At 31.5% G+C, this 20966-nt stretch overlaps 1 protein-coding gene across 4 annotated transcripts in view; it reads right to left on the bottom strand.

Moving 5' to 3' along the window:
* Nucleotides 1–20502, bottom strand: part of LOC148628422 (uncharacterized) — a 65721-nt gene extending 45219 nt beyond the window's left edge. The window contains exons 1-5 of one of the 4 annotated variants that reach the window (XR_015923441.1): nucleotides 20000–20502; nucleotides 19224–19312; nucleotides 18532–18689; nucleotides 18136–18246; nucleotides 14567–14693 (exon numbers count right to left, since the gene is read on the bottom strand). The gene's annotated coding sequence lies outside the window, so the exon portion shown is untranslated. Of the gene's footprint in view, nucleotides 1–12887; nucleotides 14694–18135; nucleotides 18446–18531; nucleotides 18690–19223; nucleotides 19313–19999 lie in introns of those variants that run through there. The other 3 variants (XR_015923443.1, XM_088587299.1, XM_088587332.1) reach the window with 3 other exon arrangements.
* Nucleotides 20503–20966: the final 464 nt, after the last annotated feature.

Here is a 20966-nt window from a genome sequence, read left to right as displayed (position 1 = left end):
TTTCTAATTTCTGTGTTTTGAGAGAATTCAATCAGACCCAAGAATAATATTTCTTGTTTTTTGTTGATCAACTCTTGACATTATGTCCCATTTCCATTTTTCCACTCCTGTTTTACTGAAATGCACATCTTCTGACCAAAATGTCCAAGGATTACATTCTTTTGATTTCCGCTAGAATCTTGGTTCCCATGATTACTCTTGTAAACATGAACATGTAGGTTCTTGTTTACAGAATATTTCAAAATGTTTTATAATTTTGTTTAAACATAATGTCACAATACTGTGACTTACTCAACATGGAATTTTGTGCCAGAAATTTAGATAAGAACAATTGGAAAATCAACGTTAAATTTTATAATATATTATAGAAACATTATAAATGGATAACTAGAGGCTTAAGAAAGCCTGAATCGTTCACCTGGTTTACCATTTGCTTATTAGAAAAAAAAATGGCAATGAGACAGGCTAAGTTAAAATTAACTGAATAGTGAAATGCAGGAAACGCTTTTAATAGCATTTTATGACCTGAACCAGAATTTTGCTGAAGGCAACAGTTTTTGAATTATTTTAAAAAAAAACTTTTCTGACCCTATGTTCCATTTTTAGTATAGGCAGCCAGATACATTTTTAATGGATTAAAAACACAAGTCATTTCGAGCACAATACACTAAAGAATTAATATGCTTTATTTCCATTAACTGATCTTAAATGGTTTAAGAGAAGAAGATTTTCAAAATTGCACATATACATGTGAAAAAAATAAGAATTGTTTCAGGAGCCATAACTCCTACATTAGTAAACGAATCATTTCAAAAATGTCGGTATTAGTCAATCTTAAGATGCTGAACTATATAATCCTCCAAAAATGGGCAACAACCATTGAGTTGTTTGCAAAAAATTGCCTTCTGGCCCCTATGTTCTATTTTTAGTAACAGGGGTTATGTTTTGTCATGGATCAAGAATCCCAACATTTATTTTTTGTGGAATACCATACAGAACAATTGTTTTTGGGGAGAATATTTTCAAAGTTGTACATACGACGAATGCCAAAAAAAAAAACTTTTATAGGGGTCATAACTCCTACATCAGTTGTAAATATCGTTTGCAGAATTTCGACATAGGTTTTCTCTTAATCCTGGACAACATTATCCCCTGCCAGAATTACGCTAAAGGCAACAGTTTTTTGAGTAATTTAAAAAAAATGCTTTTAGACACCTACGTTCTATTTCTAACGGCGGCTGTTTTTTCATGGATCATAAATCCCGACAGTCATTGTGTGCACAATTATCTAGAGGAGAATTTCAAAAACTTGTCGACGAGGAGGGACGCCAAGTGATGGCATAAGCTTACTTGGCCTTTGGCAAGGAGAGCTAAAAATAACAAATGTTTGTTTACTGGCCTGTTACCTTACATCTATTACTTGTAGCTGTTTGGAAACTATGTGAGAACCAAACATGGGTAACCTAAAATTATACATTTCATCTTGTATTGGCGTTAAAGAATAAATTGCATAATTGTAAAATATAAACTACTTTAATTTATAGTCAACAAGTTTACATGATCTTTCTACTTATTATTGCCCATACATGTGATCAGAAGTAAACTTAAATACATATATGAAATGTAAAATATAGGTTGCAGACTATATTTGGATGCTGATTCAATATCCTAATGTATCCGTATATGACTTCAGTTATATAATCCTGCCATTTATATTTAATGAGGTATGATATCAAAAGTACTAAATCGTGATGTATTTACAAAAAAATAAGTTTTTTTGTCTTCTTTGGCATATTCCTTTATATATTTTCCCTGTATTCAACTATGCTGGAAGACAGACATAAACAAGTAGGTAGATTGATAAGAGAAATACGTTTAGAAGGACCTAGATAAAAAAGGAATTAGAGTGTTAAATCAGGTGTAGAAAAGATTGCAAAAAAAAATGAAATTAAAAAAAGATTTTCAAAAATGATTTTTATAGGCATTAGAAAAGATTGCAAAAAAAATAAAATTTCAAAAAAGATTTTTGAAAAAGTCAACAATGACAACAGACAACTACAACAAACATAAAGTGATGGCAATAGCTCACACTGACCTTCGTCCCAGATGAGCTTAAATATACGATGAGAAAACCAACCTCTTCCAACTAAATTCTGTTACTCAGAATGTTAGTTTAAAATGCCAGACTTTGATTAATTTAAGTTTTAATTAATCTAAATTAAATATCATCTATTGGAACAGAATGTAAACTTGATCTGTAACTTATCATTGTGAACTTAATATGTCATTATTTGCAAGCGTTTAGGAAAAAGTCCTTAAAACGATTATTTCTGTAAATTTTGCCCGTTCAAGGCCCGTAATTTCAGTAAAATCATCAAAGTGAAACCAAACACAAACTTGTATTGTAACTTATCATGGTTAATTTATAATAAAAATCATGTCAATATCTGCAAATGTTCAGGAAAAAAATGTCAAGAAAACGGTTATTTCTGTGAATTTTGATAAGTACAGAGTCCGTGATTTCAGTAAAAATTATCGAAAAGTAAACTTGTCCTTTCACTTATCATGGTGAACTTATTAAACAAAAAAAATATTTCAATATCTGCAAGTGTTTAAAAAAAAGTCTGGAAAACTTCAGATGGACTGATGGACTGATGGACTGATGGTCAGATGGATGGGTCAAATACATTATACCCTGCACAACTGCATTGCATGGGGTATAATTATTTAAGCTCAAAGTTCTTCTCCTTTGAAATTAAGAGAACCCATATTCCATAACAGATGTAAAAGATTAGTACTGCTACTGGAGTTATGTACAATCAGGTGATAAAGGGCAAGTGATTCTTTACATTTACGACATACTGTGAGGTGAAAAATAGCATGAAATCAGTCATTAACTTCAGCCAAAATTGTGTATGTCATTTGACCATAAGGTCAAAGGTCATGATCAAAAGTCACACACCTTAATTGGTACATGACACTCAACCTTGGCATGAAATACACACATACCAAATGTCAGATATCTTAGTAAAAAGGCAAAAAAGTTATAGCACAGGCAAAACTTTGGGTGGTATTTTGCCAAACTGTGTATCTTATTTGACCATGATTTTGACAGGTTCAATTCAGGTAAAATTTCATCTATTCTGGTACGCAACACTCCACCTTGAGAGGATATACCAACATACTAAATATTAGAAGTCTAGGTCAAAAAGACAAAAAGCGTTATGATTTGGACAAATTTTGTATGAATGGCGTCAAACTTTGGTATGTTATTTGAACATGAGGTCAAAGGTCAAGTTCAAATGTCAACCACCCTAGTATGTGATGCCTGGCCTTCAGATCTTATAATCCCATACCAAATATCCGATGTCTAAGTGAAATTACAAAACAATTTTAGCCCAGACAAATTTTTGTATGGTATTTGGCCAAAATTTTGCATGTCATTTACCTTGGAGTCAAAGGTCAAGGTCAAAATTTATCCTATCTTGAACATTACACTCTACCTTAATGTGATTTACTTGCATACCAAAAATCAGATATCTTGGTAAAAAGACAAAAAACAATATGGCAAAGACAAAGTTTTTTATGGTATTTTGCCAAAACTTTTATGTTATTTGTCCTCAGGGCCAAAGGTCAAGGTCAAATATCACCCACCTAAAACATTACTCCCTGCCTTGGTGTGATATACTTAAATGCCAAAGATCATGTATCTAAGTAAAAAGACCAAATAATAATGGCACCGATAAAATTATGTATCGTATTTTGCCAAATTTTGTATGTTATTTGACCTTGAGGTTAAAGGTCAAGGTCAAAAGTCTACCACTCTGGTATGCAACAATCTACCCTGAGAGGATATACCAACATACCAAATATTAGAAGTCTAGTTCAAAAGACAAAAAAGTTATGGTCTAGACAAAGTTTGTATGAAAAACGTTAAGAAGAAGAAAAGTCCTTACAGGGGATGATTTTGGGTGCAGATGAGCAAAAAACAAAGAAATGCTACATATTTTTATTTTTGATATGTTTCAGTGGAGAGCACCTACTACACATCCATGCATACATTTAATTAATATCTTCTTGCTCTTGGGTCTGAACGTAGCCTATTTTCGTACATTTCAAATTGTCAAAGATTAAGAATTTTGGTTGCTATGGTAACCGGATCTAAACCAATCTGATTGCTTTGTACTTTACTGTAAATTGTTTTTCATAAGATATACATCATTAATATAATTATGTAGTTTGACAAATTTCCACCATTAGATACAAAAAATACATTCAAATTGTGATGTTTTTGTGTTTTTTTTAGACCCAAAATTGGTGGTTGCTAAGGAATGGTCGTTGCTATGGTTACAGTGAAAACATTTTTCATTTTTTTATATTAATTCTTGTTTTTCCATTAAATCCTACATATTGCAAGTCAATTTGGTTCAAATGTCTAACATCGATATACCCCCGTGCAGGTCCGGGTGATAAAAGAATAGGCCTGCAGCAGCGCTAAGCTTGTCGTATAAGGCGACTAAATAGTGCTCAGAAACCTAGCCGGGGGCTAGGCGCTCTGCCCACAGAGCAACTGGGATGTGTGCTCCAGGTGGTGGAATGGGGTACCCCTGGCGTATTACCATGCTGGGGTTGTCAGGCTATAAAACCTGACCGCAAACCATAGTGGTGCACCGTGTTGGGAAAGATGCCACGTTCCTCGCACGTTAAAGAACCCTGCTGTGGTATTTGATAGGAGTAGGAACCTTTGCGCTCCACCACAGGAGGCTAAATTGCCCGATCTTACCCATCCCCCCTTTTTCCAGTGGCAATCAAAATTTGTCGACCCTATTATCCTTGTGACCCATCCTTTTTTTTTCATTTCATGTTCATTATATCATCCATTTCATGTTCATTGTCTGAATATAGCTGAAATATTGCTGCTCGGACGTTAAACCCCAACAAACTAACATCGATAAATCACCCACTGCATGATTCTTGGGTGGACTGCTAGTTAAGCGGGACTAAAGCTAAGGATAATGCAAAAAATTATACATGGTTGAAAATCCTCGATATTTTTATTTTTGATATTTTGTTTAAAATGTTAAAGTAAACAGATATTAATACATGAATGGCTTTTGATACAAACCCTGGTCTCATGAGAAATAAACTGTAGAAATCAAAATTAAGGGAGATAACTCTGTAAATGACACTAAAGTACAATAGATACTATTAATTGGATTTTCAAAGTGAATTATTTCCCAAGACCAGACAGACTGGAATGAATAATTACACGCTACAACAAATAGACCCATAGGCAACTTAGTAAAAAAAAATATAAATGTGTAGCTTTTTTGGGAAGCATATCACATAAAACAGCATGATTCTTAAAAAGAATGATACTTAATTATTTCATATAATATTTTTTCTATGCCCATATCAGTCACTTAGTTCTAAATAAACAACCAATTCAAAAGGAACTTAACCAAAGGGCAAGAAAATTCCTAACAGTTGCTTAGATTATTGTTGGTTTCATAATATTAACTGTTCCAACTGCACACACTTAATATTAAATGCATGAAATGAAACTCCTTAAAAATTATCTAGACATCTGATATGAATGATAGTATCTACCTAATGCCTCAAATTAACAAATAACTCAAATTTGATAACAAGCAGTGGAATTTAGGGGTGTAAAGAGGTGATACCGAAATTGGTATAAAGTAAACATTTATATTTTTAGGTCACTGCAAAAAAAGACCTCAATCTTTGGAAATACGACCCATGCTGAATATTATTCTAGCTAAGATTTCTATTTAAATGGCAATTTTTTAAAGGATTGAAGTGAGCTATTTTTCTGTTTCTCAATGCTCTGATTGTTCAATTCCTAGCTTGTATTGTTATGAATTTTTCCAAGTATACTGTGCTCTATTTATATGCTTGGCACCAAACTACAAACTTAGTGAAATTAGCAAAGGGTTTGCTGGATATCATCAATATGGTATATTATGAGGTGGAGAAGGTAACTGGAGATTTCCTCTCACAGGTAGATTTAAATGCAACACTTTATTTGTTGACTTCTCCTTTAGCACAGATAGTTGGATCATCAGCTAACAGTGCTAGGGGACCCAGGTTAGATTCCTAGTTGGTTCTGATGTGAATTTTGTAAAGTGCATGGTGCTCTACTGATATACATGTATTTTTGTATTTTTTTCCATTGAAAAATTTTTTTGAGTGTTTCTCGGAAAATAAGTTGATGAAAATCTGTGTCATCATCTTGAGATAAAGCATCATAATTTTGGTGGTAAAGCCTGTCTAAACTGAACCCATACTGAATTTTTTTATCAGTATAGGCAGATGTTTATAATACACAGGGCAAAATGCAATTAAACTGACAAAAAGAGATTTCACAACAAAACTGGTTTATTCTGTGTTCAGTTTAGACATGTGTCACTTTATGATTATAATGATTTTAACCAAAAAAATTCTTGGCTAATTACCAGAGCAAATGTATGAACATGAACCTAAAATAATTACAGTTATTAAATGAATAAAAGAACAGCGTTCCAATGTCCCCCGCATAAAAAAAAAGTGCGGAAAACCCTAAATTCACTAAAATTTTCTAAGTCCAAGCACCGTAACTCCCATAAAAAACATTCAACTATAGCCAAAGTCAAAAGATGAAATCAATTGATAACAGTGTTACAAAAAAAAATGCACAAAACCTTAAATTCACTGAAGTCTTCTAAGTCCAAGCACCGTAACTTCCATAAAAAACATTCAACTATAGCCAAAGTCAAACTTAATCTGTAACTTCTCATAGTAAGACTACTGGTACATACAAACTATCAAATCAGTTGGTAAAAGCATTACAAAACAAATGCAGAAAACTATAAATTCACTGAAATTTTGCAAGTCCAAGGACCATAACTTCCGTAAAAATCATTCAATCATAACCAAAGTCAAACTTGATCTGGAACTCTTCATAATAAGGCCACAAACCAAAAACAAACTTATTTGGTAAAACATTCAAAAAAAAAAAAACGTGGAAAATGCGGATGGACAGTTGCCGCCATTTCCATGTCCCCTTGCAACATGTTACTGGAGACAAAAAACAAGTAAACTGAAAGAAACTGTCAATCATGTATGCTCCCTTAAATATCTTGCAGCAGATCATGCAAGTTAAGCTACAAAAAAGAAACTTTCATTAAAAGCTTGTAGATTCCATCATTAGCAATATCAGGACATCTACAAATCCTGTAACAACCGGTTGGTGACATTAAAAGTAAATTAATTGGATGCTTCCAATGTGTTTTTCTACATGATAGAAGACAAATCATGGAGAAAAATCAGGGAAACACTGGAATTTAATGAATCATGCAAACTAAATCAATCTAAATATGTCGCAAGTCGATTACACAGAACAACATTTACAGAAATAAGTAGCTGATGGTATCAAGTCCAATAATTACTTGTCACAAACTAAACTTAACAAGGTGCAATAAATTGTGTTGGAATGTCAACTTCTTAAGTCATCCCTGCAGTAAAAGCTGTATAAAACTCTCTGTAATTTGAACTTCAGAGACTTCTTCAATATTTGCTTAACTCAACAGCTTTTACGGTACAAGGATATTATAATACTAGTTTTCTTTCTAAATATGGTCAGTTGATTAAATTGTGGTAGGCATCAAGCTTGTGTACTAATTTATAGATATCTTGACTAAGACTATCTAAAGGATATTGCATATAATAAATCTTAAGAAAACTAATTACAGAAATTGGTGGTTATCTTTAAATCCATTGAGAAATAGGTGTAAAAGGGCTTACAGTGGAAATTTCCATAAAATTTTAATTTACAAGGGGCATAAATCCCAGACAATTATCACAGAAAGCTAATTTGCCACTTCATTTTAAATATTTATAGTCAGACCTTTGCTACTATTTTCATAAAAATCTAATGAGAAGTGTAGGCAGAAAATCACTCTGACCCACTTTCTCATGCTCAAAAACATGCTTTTCTAATATCATAGGAGATTTACACACACAGAACTATAGATCCCAAGTTCTCAAAATAGGCTATGAGAAGTTAGAGAACATTGAAATCTTTCCTTCCTGATGGTGTTTGATTCTATTTCTCCTTTTAAAGGTGATAATTACTGCATGACAACTCAGATGGCTCTGTTTGCCATTATTATCTTTTATTTGCAAGATGACATGATACTTTTTATTGTTGCTTAACAAACATTCCATGTTTTATTTTACTTGTGATAGAGATAAGGGTTCAATGATAGCGAATGTTTTAGCCATGTGAGATTTCCTTAAACTTTCATCAACATCTTTCAAAGTATTTAGAAAGAGTTGTGTCAATATGCTCTGAACATGTTAACACTGAAGTATCCTGCACATATGTTCCCCAGCTTTAATGCAAAGTTTTATCAAAATAAACTTCACAAGGCATTACATTTACAAGACATCTGCTCTTATTATTTATAATTGGTGTAGTGGGGTCTCAGGGGTACAAAAATCTTATATGGACAGTTGGAATAAGGAATAGAAGTTTTGTGACTTTCATAAATTTACTAAAATGTAAATATAAAAATATAAAAAAAGTACTAATATACTAATATGTAATGAGAATGAATGTCGTATTAAAGAACCTTTTACAACAAAATTGAACTGGTAGAAAATGTGTCTAAATATATGTAACTGGGAAGTATTTTTCAGTCTAGCTGTTTATTATATAACTGCAAATATTTATTTTGGTCACCCTGCTGTTGTTGTTGTCATTGGAGTCCATTAACTCTAGTTTATTTACGACAACTTAAGAAAAACTTATTCAATCTTTTTGAAATTTTGACAAATTGTTCCCAAGGACATGGTGGAGATCCCTATAGTTCTAGGAGATCTTTGCCCCACCTCTTTTAGAAGTAAGGAGCAAAATGGGGAAAATGGGTGTTTCTTTAACTGTTACAGAGTTAAAGGGAGTACAAAATTTGGCCATGCCCTAATAATCAACTATTTTAGTTTTGGTCAGATTTTGAAATTTGTTTTTATTGGATTCCTCAGAAAAATCACAGCCTGCATTTCTTCAATCATATTTTAGATATCTTTTCAAGTTATACGGGGTCAAAGGGATCACAACACAAAAATTTTTTTGTATTTTTGATCGGATTTCAAAAAGGTTAGTTGAATTTTAAAGTATCCAATATAGTTGTTGTGTCAATAATGAACTGTAAGTTCCTATCCTTAAGTATGTCAAAAACTAGTACTGTGCCCAAACTTGCCCCAAGTGAACAGAGTTGGACATGCTGCAGTCGTATAATGCTGCACTCCAAGAGGCTCTTTATTTACATACGCAAAAGAGAAACTATTTTAAAAATCTTTAAAAGCATCTTATAAACCATTTTGAAACTAACATCAAAACAAACCCACATTTATTTGTTCATACTGTAAAACCCTTTGTTGTGTAATTAACATTAACAGCAGTATTGTACTACATTGTAATTTTGTATATAATACATGCTCTAATAATTAGCCAGTATTGTACTACATTGTAATTTTGTATATAATACATGCTCTAATAATTAGCCAGTATTGTACTACATTGTAATTTTGTATATAGGTTACAGACCACCAATTCAACCAATGAGCATTTGGAACGTACGCAAAAATAGTCCTATGCAGAAATTACCCCTGTTCCTCATAGTGCTGTGAAAAAAGTTCTCATCTCATTTAAAAACTAAACAGTTTCTGAAAGGAAAAACATTTCTGTACATTTTATAGGTGCATTTTGCTTCTTGTGACGTGAAGCCTAATCTCCATAATGATTTCTAAATATACCCCTATCTTGTGAAAACACTGGGATTTCCCATGCTATTTATAGCGACTTCACTTCCGGTGACCAGTACTGCACTGCAAGTCTGCTAACCCCACATGCCATTCTGAGGATTGTGAGCTGACATATGTAGAATCATGCTGATATATAGTCCTCTGCAGGTTAAAGTTAAGGTAAAGTCCAGAGAAGCCAATGAATATTGTGAAATTAGCATAGAAGCCTATGGGAAGTGGAATTAGTGGTTTCTAGCCTTAAATACATGCTCTAATAATTAGCCAGAATTAATGTATGAGAGTCAAATAAACATTCTTTTAGTTAAAAAGCTAATTAACAAATTAATAATAGATAATGTAGTCACAGTGATGATGAGGAAATACAAGGGGGAACAATCCTTGAATACAATTATTTTCCTCAATTTTGTATTCCCACTTACCTGGAATATTCATGATTGAACTCTGTTTATGTATTACTCAAGCAATGTAATCATTGTATAATATTTTTTCCTACAGTGAGGGTTTATGATGGATGAAAAAAACTATATCTTACAAGCATATCATTGAAGCATTGATGAAAGAAAGGTATATCACTGTCTCACATCAGGTTACACAACCCTGCTTAGAATATGATTGTATGAAATAAAATGAATTTACTTTTAATATTCATCATCCTTAAAATACATTGAATGATTGAGTACTTTTGAGTAGTTTTAATTTCTTATAATTTTCCAAATTTTAACAATATCTATAACATTTTCAGTTAAACCCTCAAGTTGAATAATCTTCTGCATCCATTAAACATGATACATGAACATTCATTTCTTACAAAGGCTTGCACAATACAAATATAAGTAATGAACTAAAAAATTTTTTTTAGAAAGAATATCAGTCATTGACTTTAAAATTGAGAAATTTAACAACATAAAGGACTTAAAGAAGTGACACATCCAAAACACACAAATTATTATTTAATTACAAACAATTACCCAATGATTATCTTGTGAAAGTAAAAAAGACTTGTTGTCAATTGCACTGCACCACCATGGAAGTCTAGACCCGATTAGAACTGTCAATAAGGATTATCCAACAGGTCTTTTTTTCTCTATTCATGTTCCATATGTTAATGCAGTTAAGTAAGAAAATATTAATTTTTGACATCTCCCATATCAAATGTATTTCCAAGGTCGTCTTTGACAAATAAAATAAAAATAAGTGATACCATTGTCCTTTCCAGCATGTATTCATTTATTCCATGATTTTTAGAGATAACCCTTTACCCATATCTTCATATTAGTATAAGCTATTGAATTAATCTTGTGCTTTCTAGACATGATTATGTGCCAACATTTTAATCAAACAGCAATTAAATAAATGACATATTGTATTTATATTTTTGTATATTCCTTACAACGGGGGTTTTATGTGCCAACCAAAACAATTCTCAATATTTATATAGACTTTCATATCAATGGCTGGTATGCACTGAAATCTACAGTCCAAAGTTCAATGTAAATAATACTTGTTGTTCCAAGTTACAGAATCTATGTTAGTGATATGTATATATGACCTCCATGGACCAATTTTAGACTTTTAAAACCAAATATTAAAACATTCTTATACATATGGAAACATTTCCACAAGTGTCAGATATTCTGTTTTTTCAAGAGTGGAGTACAGTGAACTCAATGAAAGACAATAAATTCCCAATGAATTACTATGTACATGTATATCAGTTGTGTGCTCATTTGTATAGCTGAATTTTCATGTTTTCTACTAAAATCTAGAACAATTTTCTAAGGACATGTAGTAGTATAAAATCTTGGTACATTAAACCAACTTATTTTTGCAAGTAAGCACAAAAAAAAATGTGAAAATAAATCATGAAGAATAAATTTTTATACTTGAATGCATCCTTTAGAGAGTGTCAGTCGCAAAATTAAATAGCCTCTAAATTGGATTGATGTCCTGGATCATGAAAATGAGGGTGTCGTCCTGTTTCTTCCACTTTTAATTACATACCAAAATAAACATGGGAGGATTTGTTGTTTTAGCAATTATAGTTTATTTCTGAATTATTGCTAAAATTTTACCTGTATATCACAGTTAAAATATGTGACTTTGATTGATTTAATCTAAAAAGTACAAAAATACAAGTATTTCATATAAAAATTTCATTCTTAGAGGTTAAACATGCAAAAAAAAAATTATTTCAATACTTTACATCAACAAAACAACTGTAAAAAAAAAAAAAAAAAAAAATGGGCAGTATTAGAATCTCTTTTTTTTACTTGTTATTGTTATGCTTAATACAATTTATGAAAAACTTGATATTTTTGCATTTATCTTCTTAAATTTGTTTTGCATCATTATTGCAGTTTATTAATTATCCATTTTTTTCCGAATTATAACTGTTTAGTACCCAAGCTTTATTACTGACAGTTACTAATATGTAGTCTGCATCTAAGCTACAGCATTCTGAATTAAACATTTGAAGTAAGTTGCAGCTTACCGAAGCTGCAATTAATGTCAATGTTGAACATTTCTCACCAAATATTATTATAAAAATGGAGCTGTTTTCTCATTCAATCAATTCAAGTATGGCAAACCTTCAAGTTCAAAACAAGTTTGGTAGAGAAAGTCCTGGGAGGTCATTGATACATTGTCAAAAACAAACGCAACAATAGGGTTTACCGGGCATTGTGCCATCTCAGTATGTCCAGCAACAGTAAACACACACGAGGGACATTTAGTAAAATTAGGCCCACTGCACAACCATCAATATAATCAACCTAAGGTAGAGGTCATGAAAATTATCCAGACAATGAAGCAATGAATCAAGACAGATTCCAACAAGGACTCATCGGTGTGACAGCCTACACAGATGCAGCTTCCCACCTACTGTAGTTAGACTAATGGACTTTGTAGAATTGTAATTCAAATATTCAGTACTTACATTCTTTATATTGATTATTATGATATATCATAAAATTGTCAGTTATTTTGTTACTTGTTGACTCAATATTGAATTGAATGGTCTGATATTATGATGATAAAAAATAAATATTTAATCTTGACTTAGTATTTACTTATGATTTTTTACATGAAAACCATAGGATGAAATTAGTCTTCATTTAAATACTTACACCTGAAATGTATACATATATTTTAAATTGAATTTTTTTTTTCACATAAAACGGAGAGAATATAAGGACATAATCCTGATTTAATATTTATTAATTTATTTCCATTTGAAAATTAATAATATAATCCATATAAGAAAATGGTCTTTCTGCATACACACAACATAGATATAATACCTATATTCATGAAACAGACCATACAATTTTATGGTCAGTAAACCCTTTGTCTTTTTGTTTACTTAACTGATTGTTAATTGGAAGGATTAAAAGTGGGAGAAAGAGGAGTAAACCAAAATGAGTATCCTAGAAAATGAATTTGCCTTCACCCTAGTTTCATCAAATTCCACAAAACAGTTTTAATTACGCTAAATATTTCAACACATAAAAAGCCCTTGAAACTCGGGAAATAGTAAGTTTTTTATGCACTTATCCATACAATATTTACATCAAAAGTCAACGATAATGAAAGAGACAAAAGGATTCCTATAGATCATGAAGACTTTGTTTCCCCAGGTTTGTCATTATGTTGTATACTTTGGCCAAGATCGGGGCTTTCAAAGGGTTGTAATTTTAAGCTAATAATATAAACATTTTAGAATCCATTATCATATTAACTAAGATGAAAATTTATAGAGATAAATTCAGTAATAAAATTCCCTTTACTTTCTATGAATAGCCATCAGTAAACACCCATAATTTGTTTACCATTTGAAATAAGGATCTTTCATATATTGTTCAGATAAATAAATATATAGCTTCATCTTTTGTAGCTTTCAAATTCGAACTATAGGGTCATGCATTTTTTGGCACTTGTAAACAATTCAGTTCAACAATGAATTTCCTTATAGGGCACCTCTATTTTTAAGATATATTTTGGAAAAAAATATTTATGCTTTAGAAGAAAAAAATAATCATTAAAAATAGTGCATCTAATGGGACATTAAATCACACTCCCTGGTTGTGTTGTGTTTGTATATCCACAAATGCTATATTATAAAGCATCACATAGGGACAACAGATCAAAATCTAATTCAAACTTTATTTGGACTCCATAATCTTAAAAAAACCAAAAAAAACAAAAAAACAACAAAACTTTCACCTTATTTTCAGCAATGCAAGAAAGATCATCAACAACAAAAAATGGCAGGAAAAATTACTGAAATGAAATTTTATCTAGACTTACATCTTGAATATTCCAAGAAACATAACTCCAATTCACAAAAAAAAATGGGGCGAGGGAAAAAACAAAATGAACTGGTTGTACATAAAAAAAATTTGTAAATAATCTATAAAACTGAAATTTAAACATGACCTGTATTATACAATGTTCAATAACTGTACACAGTCTGACAAAAGATCCTTTAACAGATTCTAAAGTAATCATGTAAAAACTGTCAGAAGGTGGACAGACACTAAATTATAATATTTTTTTTGGAGGGTACCCTGCATCAGGGTTTATGTGCCCTGAAAAAATGAAAGTACTTTATGAAAAAAAATCAAACCAAATAATATCATTCAATGGTATAAAGTTTAGGTATTCATTTCCTGGCAGATTGTTCTTGCTAATATGAAGAGTGCTTCATGACATCATGAAATTTTACTGAATACCAATAATTTACCCAGGATGAATAGGATCTTGTGACTAAACCTCCACTGAGCTAACATTCCACTGAAATTCTAATCTCCATGACACCTGTACTGTTGTTGTAACCATAACAGGCAGAGAAGAATGAAGTGGAAAATATGCTGAAAATAATGATAAGACCAGGTAGGACACATCTCTAAACTAATTTAACTAAAGAAATACTTTTGTACACAAAAGTCATATCTATACATGTAAAAACAGGGAGTTATTGAGATTTCTGTATGCTTAGGGGAGAAAACATTTTAAAAAAAAACCTCCCTTTTTTTGAAAGTCTTAAAACTTGAAATCAAATCAATGTAAGGCTTAGTCAAAGCTATGCTCATCTAAAAAGAAAAAAAAATATGTGAATATGCTGAGCTGTATAGTAATTGTGTAATATTAATACAGTATCAAAAATGAGCAAACATAGACAAGAGAGTGTTTCGAAGAATTCACGAGAAAAGGGATAGAGAATTATGAAGTAACTATAGACCTGGACAGTACTGCATTTACAGCTGTGGAGAATCTGTTCAATGAAGGCTTTACTCAACTGGACCATGTCAGCTAATCATGAAAATATCAAGCTTGTGCAGTATAAAACCCAGAAAAAAATGCCTTCATCGTCTGTTTGTTTCTAACAAAGCAGAAAAATACCAAGCAGGATACACACAAAAAAACTGAAAAAAAATTCTATATCTTATGTTACTGATGCCATAGCGGAGGGTCACTGTGGAAACCATTCAAAATGTAAATGTTATTTATTTGTTCATTCAAAATTAAGAATTCTATGACCTGGATTTATGGAAGTGCCTATTTAAAGTGGGGAATTTTTTAAGTTGAATCAAATGAAGAATTAAAACATCAACATTACAACCTAGAAAAAACTAGGTGTGTCGGTAGGACATGAATGTCCTCACCTGTAGTTAAGTCAAATGAAGAAAATAGCATTGGGAAAATATTCTAAGTTCAAGGGACATTACTCCATCAAAAATAAACAATCCAATTCAGAACTTGGTATGTAACTCATCAATATAAACCTGCATACCAAACATCAGTTCAATATATCAAGGCATTCAGAAAAGAAAAAGTTTGAAAAACCAAAATGGACAGGAATTTTTCTAACTTCAAGAGGCATTTCTCAATAAAGAACCAAATACTGAAAAAAAACCTCAAATTTGATCAATAAATCATCAAAATGCACCCACTTACAGAAAAGTCTGGAAAACTGGTTATAACAGTAATTTTTCTAAGTTAGAGGGGCACAGCTCAATCAAAATTCAAGGAACTCAAACAAAACTAAACTCAATCTGTAACTTATCAATATACATCTGCATACGAAAAATCAGTTCAATATCTCAAGGCACCCAAAAAAATGTTCAGAAAACAGGTCATAACATCTACAACAAATCACAGACAATTGCCGAGAAAAATCATGCTTAATACAACTCCAAAAAACACTAATTTACAACTGATTTACCGATTATGACGATAGCATGCAAATGCTTTTTAATCACCACTGGTATATTCAATCGACAATGGAAGAGGGAGGTTTAGCATGCTGTAAAACCTAGATTTAACCCACTAATTCATTTGAAATGTCTGTACCAAGTCAGGACACTTGCAGTACCAGCTGCTCTGGTGGTGTAATAAATATTTCGCCAGATTAATTGTGGACTTGACTTGATTATGAATCGGATCAGTGTTCAGTAATTTTGTTGTTACCCTTTTATTTCATAACACCTGAGCACTTAATCATGCTATTACTGTAGAAGCACTGTACCAGCAGATGTAACACGTTCAAGGAACTTCTCAAGCTGAATCCATACAGCAGTGCATAAAGTCAACAAGGGCACTAGCAACTCTATCATCATATTATGGGATGCTGTGTGTAGTCAAATTGAACCTGATTCAAAAGTGGTCAAGACTGAAAACATGGATGATCATAATAAAAAAAAGGAAAAGTTACAAGCTTCTGAAAGTAAAATGAATTATAAAAGTGATAGAAATCACTCATTATATTTCTGGACACCTGTTTCTATAAGAAAATTTTACTAACTTTATTTTTAGGGCTGATTTTAGTATAAATCCTCCATCATTTAAATCTGATTTACTAGTTTTATGATCTTAAAATCCTGACCTAGATCCTAGTGTCTGTTCAGCAAAGCAACTGCAAAACTCATTTTTGGAGCTTATTTCATATTCATAGACTGAAAAAAATATGGAAAGACCAATAAAATAGAACAATCTTTTCAGATCCCTCTTTTTGTGGGAGTCAGCTAAATTCAATTTTCAAATTAATAGTAATTTTTTTTTTCAGCAAATGTGTTGAATTTTTCATGATCATACAGAATAAGTTCTGTGACTGTTTTAGAAAATTCTATGATGTTCTAGTTAAAAATACCCCCAGCACTTTTTACACTCCTATGATGCTCCATGACACTTTTCAGTATGACCACTCTGTCTGTTAATCTTACAATAAAAAAGAAAACTTTGATTGGGTATAGTAAATGAACAGTAGCAGGATAATCCACCTCCAATTTGCCCACCATCTCATAGGCCAAATTTTGTACTATGACTGCCATCATTTTTTTTTATAAATTAATTGTTAAATTTTGGTAATTTAATTATTTCATAAGGAATGACTATGATATTTTTTTTCTATTTGTAATAATCTCAACGCCTGTGGTGTACTTGAACTTAAATAAAATAAAAAGCTATGTCGAACACAGCATGATACAACTGCAGCCAGTTGAACTCTGCACTTGAGGCAAGTGTGGACACAATATTAGTTTTTGACACACTTAACATAGCGAATTATAGTTCATTATGGATACAACAATTCATTTGGACACAATATTGGACAACATTTTGAAATTCAATATAAGTACATTATGAACGCCTGTTTCAGGGTGCATTCACGGATCACTTTGTACCTCATTATCTCAAAAACAGTAAATGATGGGTTACTTTGCTAAGCATAATTCTTAAAGTTTTGTATTTAGGCTGGGATTTTCATATGGAATCCAATAAAAAAAATTAAAAATCACACCAAAAATAAAAAGGTCCAATATTTATGGTGTGGTCCCCTTTGGCCCTTTATAACTCAAAAAAAAAAGAGATATCTGAAATCTGAAAAATGCAGGCATGGATTTTCATACAGAATCTAATAATTTTATTTTTTCAAAATTGCACCAAAAAAAAAAGAAGACAGTTTTATTAGGGTTTTGCCACTGGCCCCTTGTAATTCAAAAACTGTAATATCATAGACATTCCTTTGCTTTTATTGGAGTTAAGTAGTTAAATTCAATGAAATGATTGTTTTAGTCCTTTTTGGCCCCTCATTCTAAACGGTTGGGGCAATAGCCTTCAAAATCAATACGAAAAAAGCACCAAATTTTTTGTAGTTGTATAAAAATGAATGAAAATAATTAAGTTCCTGCATATTTCTGTTCAGCTTTTATGGTTGTTGTGAAAATTCAGAAGAATGCTGACTCAAAGTTAAGACCTTCAGGTTTCTCTGGCTGGGGTTTACGGCAAAACCTGTTGAAGGATCTTTCCACATACCAGTATGCTGGATTTGACAGATTGAAGTCATCCTTGCTCTACAATCTCTATGGCATAATCAGCAATGTCACCTGCAGACATGTAATAATGCTGCACTGAAACTGTAAGAGCCTACAAGTACACATCAAATACTACATAGCAAAAAAAAAAGAAAAATTACAAGTTTACATAATAATAAAAACAAAAAACTGAGTGATGAAATGTATCTTTCTATCTAGTGAAGAAAATGAAACTATCTGCATGTGTTATATACTTGTGTTATTGAATTTAGAAATTCACAGTGATAGCCCAACATTTTGTAATTACACTCAACTTCTACCACTTTCTTTATTCTCTACTGGTTACTGCATTATTGCATATTACATACTTCCAAAGGTAATAGAAATAAAAACTTACCTTTTCCCTAACCTTTGTACTTTTGGTGATACAGGGGTCACTTGGATGGACATGTTGATTTGGTCCTGCAACAAACTGGTCACAGTGCTGTATTAGGGTTGCCTTGAACCAAAAGGCCTTACTGGGTACCTCCAGTGGGTAACAGCGGCAGAGGATTTCTGAAAACATCCATGATAAACTATATACACTTATCTATAATTAAATAATACTTAAATTCAGGCTCATTGTATCTTATTTCATTCATAACTATAATACATCAATAGTATTAATATGAACAAATATTATAAACAACATATTACCGATATCTAAAATCATAAAGAATCAGTTTCAAGAGGGTCATTGTTTTTTTTTATATGCTAACTTGTACTGTTATATTCATTTTAAGAATGCATATTTTACCGAATTGTGACTTACAGTGACAGAAAAGGCAATCCATCATTGCTAACCTGCTTTTTGAAACATCTTTTAGAGCCTGTATGTTACAAGGTCATCTTCTGTAACAATGTCTGCTGGCTCACAATCAACTAGGTCACTACAAACCATTTAAATCAACAATGCTTAAGCCTAACTTTTAATTACCGTATAATCACAAATGGTAAATTTTAAACCATCACTTAAAATGTCGATACCTAGAAGGTTAATGACTGAATTTGGCTTTTTTGTATGATATATTGTATTCTAACCATATTTACATTTCATACATCATTCAACTTTCACAATTGCTGTATAATCTTACATCTCTTCAGTAGTATCTTCTGTGCCAGGAGTTGTCAGGAATGTCCTGCAAAATTCAATTAATTACCTAATAACAAACTCAATTCCTTTGAATGATAAACAGTATAATTTTTTTTTTTTAAATTGCAGAATCTTTACTTTCACATCTAAATAAAACAAGCATTGTGAGAGTACTGCATGGCAACACAGAGTCCCTTAACTGAAGAAGTTTTTGTTGAAGAGAACAGTAACTTCATGCAAAATTTGTTAACAAAAAAGTCATGAAAACTTCAAGTCTAATTCTAAAAACTCAGCAAACAATCAACAGAACAGAACAATTTTCATACTTGATCTGTAACTTTTTATGGTTAAGCAATGCACCAAATATCAAATAAATATCTGCAAGCATGACAAATCAACGTGCTGATAGCACTGGAGGTTTTTGATTCTTGTGAAAATTAAAGCATGAACTAACTTTCAAAAATGACATGATGTAAAATAAAACTAATTATAATAACATATAAGATTCACAAAACATTGAAAGACATTTCAGCTTATATTTTATAACGATAATTAATTAAAGCTTAACTAATATCAATTGAATTGTAAAACAGGTGGAATATTCAATAAAATAGCTTATTAAATGATTATAATGATTGTTAATTAAGGAGTAAGCTATTCATTTTATTATACCTTTTGATAACGAACAAAATAAATTACATTTTACCTAAAATTAAAATAAACATTTAGATACCTGGTTTTCTTCCTTTTGTCCTGCTTGGGTTGAGCTTCTGGTTTGAGTTGTGCTACTGGCTTGGGTTGTACTACTGGTTGGAGTTGAGCTATTAATTGAGTTGTGCTACTGGTTGAAGTCGTGTTACTGGCTCAGGTTGAGGTGGTAGTTCCATGCAGATGATGCAATGAAAGACCACATCTACTTTGAGATAGACCTGTAATGCTGTGCCAATGTTTCTGAAAGAATTGGAATAATGTATAAATTAATTTCATAACTTAAGTTTGTTAATAAATACATGTATTGGTTATATGAAGATTTTGATGACAAAATAATAATTTACCGGTATTCCCTTTCTGCAACTTATCAAATATCACATAATACTTTTAAACCAGGATCGTTTAAAATCCTTTTTAAATTGATATACAAAATAGTTACTAAACAACATGTGTTTACAAAGGCGATGCTGACACTTGGAAAATTGCTCACACTCCAAAGCATACTGGCAAGATTGGACATCCTGGTTGCAAACCACACACGAATATGACATTGCAATATTTGAAACAAAGGTAAACTTTTTGCTTCTTTTATAAAAAATGACAGGGACATTCAAAAAGTGTTTGATATGCAGTATTTCATTACAGTAAGCTGGAGACAAGCTTGAATGCTGCTTTGAGTTTGTAAAGATCTTGATATAAAAAAAGAAGTAAACGACAAACAATAACATGTTTATGATAAAAATGACTTATTTTTTCACATTTTGAAATGTAATAATTATTTGCAATTACTCTTAACTGTACTCAATTATCATGATTAAAATTTTACAAATAAATTTAAGAATAGACATAGAAAATTGAAAAAATTATTATTTTTTAATATTTATTTTAATTCTTAATTGTATGAATTCTAAATGCATCAAGTTTATGATTAGGTGTGGATCCACTGTTAAATAGGGGACGGATCAGATGGGAATGGATTGAAATCAAAC

This window comes from Perna viridis, chromosome 1 (genome assembly GCF_037379345.1).
Source record: "Perna viridis isolate PV_CMFRI_1.1 ecotype Kerala chromosome 1, ASM3737934v1, whole genome shotgun sequence".
Classification (NCBI taxonomy): Eukaryota; Metazoa; Mollusca; class Bivalvia; order Mytilida; family Mytilidae; genus Perna; species Perna viridis.
The sequence above is the reverse complement of the archived record's forward strand: the minus strand, read 5'-3'. Positions and strand labels throughout refer to the sequence as shown.